Here is a 7,381-nt window from a genome sequence, read left to right on the forward strand (position 1 = left end):
TCTGTGTGGCTAAGTTTCTGTCTCTGTTTCTCCTTCTCATTACAGCAATCTTTGTAGCATTTCTTGTAAAGCTTGCTTGGAGATGATGTACTCCTTCAGCCTTTTTCGGTCTAGGAAGCTCCGTATTTGACCGTCTATTTTGATTGAAAGAATTGCTGGATATAGTAATCTTGGCCTCAGATCCTTACTTTCCATTAACTTGAGTACTTCATGCCATCTTCTTCTGGCCTGTAGAGTTTCTGATGAGAGATCAGGAGTCAGCCTTATGGGAACTCCTTCATAGCTAACAGTTTTGTCTTGCTGCCTTGAAGATTCTCTCTTTGTCTTTAATTTTTGGCATTTTAATTATGATGTGTCTGGGCACGGGTTTGTTTGGGTACTTCTTCTTTGGGGTTCTCTTTGGCTCTTGATCTTGTGTGGGATTTTCCTTTATCAGGTTAGGTAAGTGTTCTGCCATTGTTTCTTCAAAGACCTCTATGCCTTTCTCTCCTCCTGCCTCTTTTGTCACTCTCGCTATTCTAATACTGTTAGGTAAGTGGTCCTCCTGTTTTTTTTTGTTTTTGTTTTTTTAAATCTTATTTTTTTCTGTCTTTTTTTTATTGGGTGATTTTTTTAACTTTGTTCTAATTCAGTGATTGATCCTCAGCTTTCCCTAATATCTGCCTATTCCTTCCAATGTGTTCTTTATTTGTGTTACGTCATTTTATATCTAGGACTGTTCTTTTCATAGTCACTATATCTTTTTTCATGCTCTTGAGCTCTTCTACCCTCATAACTCTGAAGTCAGATTCATTTAAATGTCTGCTCTGTGCTTCATCTATCTCTATATCTGAAGAATTCTCTAGTTCTGTTATTGGGGGTTGTTTCTTTGTTTCCTCTTTCTGGCTTTCTGTCTGGGTTTGTGGTGAGGAGCTAGGTGGATCCTATATGCCTCTCAGTCTCTAGTGCAGGACATTGTTAAAGTATGTTTCTGACTAATTCGGTCAGGCAAAGACTCAAAGAATCCAGAGATCTCCTCTGTCTATAGACTGATAGGATTCCAACTTCACTTGCCTCCAAGGCAATGGTCATCAGCTGTGACAAGAGTTTGTTTCAACAAGGTGGGGCAGTTGCCTCTGCCTGGAGGTTAATTGTTATTAATAATCTCTTAACTGCCCTCAGGGCACGGCGTTTACCAGTAGTGTGTGTTAATTGTGTCCCCTCCAGGAAAAGCAAATGTCTGCATGGGAGAGATTTTCTCTGCTGCATGAGGAAATGACTTCTCCCAGGAACTTGAAGTGTTTGTCTTCTGAGCTGGTAACCTTGACTCCCAGTTCTGGCTTTTTCCCTCACAGCTCCAGTCCACTTCACCCTCCCTTTGCCAGGGCACAAGGTATGTGGCTCCACAGGGAAGTTTGTGCGTTGGCCCTTTAAGAGGATGCCTGAATTTCCAGTTGTCTCTCCCTGGCAGACAGTGCCCTGCTGCTATTCACATCCACAGGTTATATGGGTACCCTCCTCAGTTCTGGTGCTCTCTGCTAGGAGGCGCAGCTTGGGGATTAGACCCAGAGTTCTCAGTGGCAGTCCTCCACAGCTGAGATATCTCTCCGAGACTTCAGTTGCTATCTGTGGGTGTCAGGCCCGCCCCCTTCCAGCCTCCTCTCCTCCTACCAGTGTCTACGTGGCCTCCACCTTCGGTCCTCGGGTGTCAGGGTTCTCTCCTGTGAGTTTTCCATTGATTATTCAGGAAGTTGTTCTGTATTTTAGTTGGAATATCAGTTTGTTCCTGGGAGCATGTCCCTGCAGCATACACTTATTCTGCCACCATTCTTTTAAAAATATTTTTATTTATCTCAGAGAGAAACGGAGAGCGAGTGAGAGTTAGAAACATCAGTGATGAGAGAGATTCATTGATCAGCTCCCTCCTGCATGCCCCAGACTGGTGATTTATTCCACTCCCAGGTAAGTGCCCTTGACCTGAATCAAATCTGGGCCCTTCGGTCTGAAGGCCAGTGATCTGTCCACTGTTCCAAATTGGCTAGGGTTCTGCCACCTTTTTCAATCTTCTTCAGAATCCCTCTGCATTGTAAAGTCCCTGCTAACATTCTTGTCCAATACACTCCTTTTCATGTGGTTTCAGGATGGAGTTGTGCATGAAGGCCCTAATGTCCTGTGAGTGCACATTCTGATCAATAGCACCATCAGGAAATGTGCATTGAGGCATGCTCAGTAGGCATATAGTAACATAAACCTGCCATGTCTCTTACTGTTTCTGTCTCTGTTTGGATCATGATGGATCCCAACTAAGGCTCTTGTTTCAAGTAGGGGTTGGCAGGATATACTCTTCATTTCAACACATGTTCTTCTGAGAAACTTTGGTAATGGTGCCCTACTCTAAAATGTATTAGGCCATTCAATTATAAGGCCAGATCTTTTTATAAGGACAAGGCATTTATTTTTATTGAATGATAATTCTAAGAAACACATCTAATCTAATAAAAGAGAAACATGGTAATTGGCGTAGGACGGCTACCCTTCCCATTGGCTAATCAGGGCAATATGCAAATTAACTGTCAGCCAAGATGGCGGCCGGCAGCCAGGCAGCTTGAAACTAACATGAGGCTTGCTTGCTTCAGTGACGGAGGACTCCAACGTTCCCCGCCGGCTGCTGCAGGCCTCTGAGCCTGCAGTTTCAAACATTGTAACAAATATAGACGCTAAACAAAACCTCAGCCAGCTGGGATCTCAGAGCTGGGGTTGATACAGAGTTTTGAGAACTAAAACAAACCAGATACCTGCTTTCAGGAGCGGAGGCCTAAGAGCTGGAGCCTCAGAGCTAAAGCTGGCCCAGAATTAAAAAAAGAAAAAGAAAAAAGGAGCAGTTGGGAGCTTCAGTCCCAGCCTGAAAACAGCCCTCAGCCCCTCACCCAGACTGGCCAGGCACCCCAGTGGGGACCCCCACCCTGAAGGGTGTTTGACCAGCTGCAAACATCCCCTCATCCAGGCTGGCCAGGCACCCCAGTGGAGACCCCCACCCCTGATCCAGAACACTCTTCAGGGCAAACCAGCCAGCCCCACCCATGAACCAGTTCTCTATTCTATATAGTAAAAGGATAATATGCCTCCCAGCACCAGGATCAGCAGAGCCGAGGGGCCTCCCTGCACCAGGATCAGCGTGACAGGGGGCAGCGCCCAAACCCCCTGATTGCCCTTCTCTGTGGGTGATAGAGGGCGGCGCCCCAACCCCCCACCATGGGCCCTGCTCTGTGTGTGATGGGGTAGAGTCATAACCTCCCCATCGGCCCTGCCCTGAGTGTGACAGTGGTGGCGCCCCAACTCCCCTGATCGGCCCTGCTCTGTGGGTGATAGAGAGTGGCGCCCCAATCCCCTGATCCGCCCTGCTCTGTGTGTGACAGGGGGTGTTGTGCCAACTCCCCTATCGGCCCTACTCTTTTAGTGACAGGGTGATGCTCCCCAACCCCCTAATGGGCCCTGCTCTGTGCGTGACAGGTGGGGGGTGGGGGGGCGAGCTCCCCAACCCCCTGATCGGCCCTGCTCTGTGCGTGACAGGGGGCAGTGCCCCAACCCTCTGATCGGCCCTGCTCTGTGCGTGACAAGGGTTGGTGCCACCACCTCCCCATCGACCCTGCCTTGAGTGTGACAGGGGACGGTGCCCCAACCCCCCAATTGGCCCTACTCTGAGCATGACTGAGGGTGGCATCGCAACCTCCCAATCCGCCCTGCTCTGTGCATGACAGGGGGTGGTGCCCCAAATCCCAGTGGGCCCTGCTCTGAGCCCAACCAGGGGCTGCACCAAGAGATTGGGCCTGCCCTCTGCCACCCGGGAGCAGGCCTAAGCCAGCAGGTCGTTATCTCCCAAGGGGTCCCAGACTGCGAGAGGGCACAGGCCAGGCTGAGGGACCCCCCCCCCCCCCGAGTGCACAAATTTTTGTGCACCGGGCCTCTAATAAATATATAAAGATATACTTTGTGCTTCCAACAATCATATACGTATTGAGGAAATGTGGAGACCAAATAACTACAACTGAATCAATAGGATGCAATTACTGTAGTTCCTCGCATTACATTGTTGACACGTTCCTGAAGTGGGATATAATGCAATATTCGCGTAAGTCAGAACCCACCTACATAAGCACGTATGTCACTCACATGGAGTACACATACACAGCAGTAATGGCGTGAAACAGTAAAAAAAAAAAAAAAAAATTAAAAGAAAGATAACAATTCCTGACCTTTACTTGTGGTAAATGAATAATAATAATAAAAAAACCATAAAGCATATATGTACATACGTAGAAATGATCAAACTTTTTAAAAAAATAAATAAATGGGGTATGGAGACGTATCCAGAACCTATGTACTTTGAGTCCAACATAACCCAAGGAATGTCTACATTATCTCAACAGGCTGAAAAGTGACCAATGTGGATTCAGATGGTCTGTTTTTAATGAAAACAAGGTTGGGAAGGCACACTTCAAAGAGTTAGGCATTGCAAGTTCCAAATCAGAGCGTGCACATCGTTGTGAAGAAATAAGGTAAAAGTGACTTATTCATATTAGTAAAGAGATGTTTTAAAATCTAACACTGAGACCCTCACTATAATTTATGTTGGAAAATTGAAAGTATTGATAGCATCAGTGTAGTTAAGAAGAATATGCCTCTGCACTTGAATATAGACAAGCATCCTGCCCATTTCAATTTTGGATGAGCTAGTGAGCAAAGAAAATTAGTGAAAGGCTCATTTAGGGACATTAGTGGAAAGAATTAGCACTGAAACATAGTACTGTTTGTGGGAGATGTAATATTTCTCATATTTTGAAGGAGATTAGTACCCTTCATATAAGCCATTAAATAATACTGCTAAAGAGCAGTAAAATCTATATGGCCATCATTACCAAAATTCAGGTTATACCTTTAAATTATTCAGCATTAGAAGAGAACCATGCTAAATCGGTGATAAATAATAAAATGACTAGAGGCCCGGTGAACGAAATTTAAGCACTGGTGGCGTCCCACAGCCTGGCCTGCGCCCTCACGCAATCTGGGACACCTTGGGAGATGTGGGACTGCCAGGTTAGGTCTGACACCTCCTGAGGGATGTAGCAGTGCACGAAACTGCAGGCAGCCGGGCAGGAGCCCAAGCTGGAGCCAGGTGCTGTGTTCCCGCTCATCCAGGCCCCACTCCACCTGCCACCACTGGTTCGTAGCCTTGTCACATAGGCAGCAGAGGCTCTTGCTGTCACAGCTGCACTTTCCAGCCTTTAGCCCGGCTTCTGGCTGAGTGATGCTCTCGCTGTGGGAGAGCCTTGACCACCTGGGGGAAGCTCCTGTGTTGAGCGTCTGCGTCCTGGTGGTCGGTGTGCATCGTACCAACCACTCATAATGTCGCTTATGCTTTTATATATATATATATATATACTAGAGGCCCGGTGCACAAAAATCTGTGCACTCGGGTGGGTCCCTCAGCCCGCCCTGTGCCCTCTCGCAATCTGGGGCCCCTTGAGGGCCCCTTACCCTGGCTGCTGGCACCAGTTTTCCTCCGGCGCCTGGAACCCAGGCCTTCCCTCTTCGCCAGGAGGGGCGCGCACAGTGGGCTAGGGACTTAGCTCTTTTAAAAATACTTCTGAATGTTTGGTAAATAACCCTGTAGGAATCTCCTTTCTGAAACATGTTGGTTGTTAAGGGCTGATTTGGGTAATCAACAAAATGTATGTTAGAATCCTAATCTCCAGAACCTCAGAATGTACCTGTGTATAGAGAGAAGATCTTTAAAGAGGGGATTAGATTAAATTGAGGCAGTTCTAGTGGGACCCTTAGCCCATCTCACTGAAGTCCTTATAAGAAGAGGAATGTTGGGGCCCTGCCTCAGTAGGTCCGGGGGTTCCCAAAGGTGTGGATGGAGTCGGCGACGAAGGAATGACACAGAGGCAGCATTCAGGTGATCATCATATCCAGGTTCTCTTTTTATTGTCCTGTTACATCTATATTTATACTATTTGATCCTAAAAGCATGCCTCTATAAGCTTTTTTTTGCCAAGGAGAGCATGGGGTCTGTTTATTGGGGGGTCAGTCAAAGGGGAAGCTGGCTAGGGTGGGGTAGGGCAGCTACTTGTCTGGCCCCCAGAAACCCAACTTGTGTCCAAAGCCTCGACCGCTTTGAAGCCAAAGTCTTCCTCCACCTTTATCTGTATGGGGGCCAGCTCCAGAGACAGCGGGACTCACGCCTGGCCCCCTTCCGGTGGCACTCGCCGCCTCTTCCAACCCCTGGGCCCCTCGCCAGGGGCCAGGCTGCTGGCTTCTGCAGGCGCTGGCGTCCTCCTGGGCGGGGACAGCCCCTCTTTCTCTGGAGGCTGGTTCTCAGCGTTGCCTGGGGTGGGGGCATCTGTGCCCTGGCTGCCCTCATCCTCCAGTAAGATGGTGAACTGGCTGGCCCAGTAGTTGTCACCGTAGGAGTCCAGCACCTTCATGAGGAACCTCCTCTCCTGCTGGAGTCTCCATGTTATCCTCTATATCTGATGGAGCCTGTCCAGGACCCACTCCTTCGCCTGCTCAATCTCCCTGCAGCGCCTGGTACTTCCTGCGATTAAGTTCCCTTTGGCGCCGCTGTTGCCAGCCTCAGGCTGCCTCCTCCTCTTCCTCTAGCTCCTGGAGGCTGGAGCTGCCCAGACCCCCAGACAGGAACTCCACTTCGGTCTCAAGCTCGCTCTCCAGGATGTGACCACCTTCAGCGGAGGCAGCGCCAGCTCCCAGCCAGGAGGTGCTGAGAACTCCTCAAAGCCCACGGCTGCCATGGACCCCTCTCTCTGCCCCAGCTCCATTTCTCCCTGGCTCCAGGCGCAGAACTTCCAACCTTGCAAGCCTCTAGTTTAAAGTGGCTTGCAAAACTACAGCCCATTGGATTTCACAGCCAGGCACCCAGGCCCGGCTGCTAAGCCTCCTGTGAGTTGTAGTTCTCTATTTCCAGCTTGCCTCCCTGCCCCACCCCCACCCCAGTCCCAACTGAAAGGCCCTGCTGGCTGGACTAACCCTGTGGCCAGGCATCTGAGTCACCTCGGGTCTTTATTCCTGCCCCGACACCACGCCATCTGGCCATGGAGACTCTCCTCTTGGGAGGCCCCTGGGTCTCCTTCTGGGTCTCCTTCTCGGGCCTGGCTGCATTGCCCCCGAACCGGATGGCGTGCCCCAGCTGCTACACAGCCCCGGGTCCTGGGTCTCCTCAGCCTGGGCACCGGATCGTGTGCCCCAGCTGCAACGCAGCTCTGGGTCCTGGGTCTCCTCAGCCTGGGCACCGGATTTCTGACCCAGCAGCGATGCAGCCCCAGCACCTGGGTCGCCTTCTGGGTCTCTTGCTGGGGCCTGGCTGCTTCGCCCCTGGGGTCCA

General features: G+C 49.8%; 1 pseudogene across 1 annotated transcript; it reads right to left on the minus strand.

The window, feature by feature from the left end:
• Positions 1-6,066: 6,066 nt before the first annotated feature.
• LOC308512176 (TCF3 fusion partner-like) lies at positions 6,067-6,818 on the minus strand (annotated as a pseudogene). Its single transcript has one exon. The product of its transcript is annotated as a TCF3 fusion partner-like (transcript).
• Positions 6,819-7,381: the final 563 nt, after the last annotated feature.

This window comes from Myotis nattereri (assembly GCF_964212035.1).
Source record: "Myotis nattereri genome assembly, chromosome: Y".
Taxonomy (NCBI): domain Eukaryota; kingdom Metazoa; phylum Chordata; class Mammalia; order Chiroptera; family Vespertilionidae; genus Myotis; species Myotis nattereri.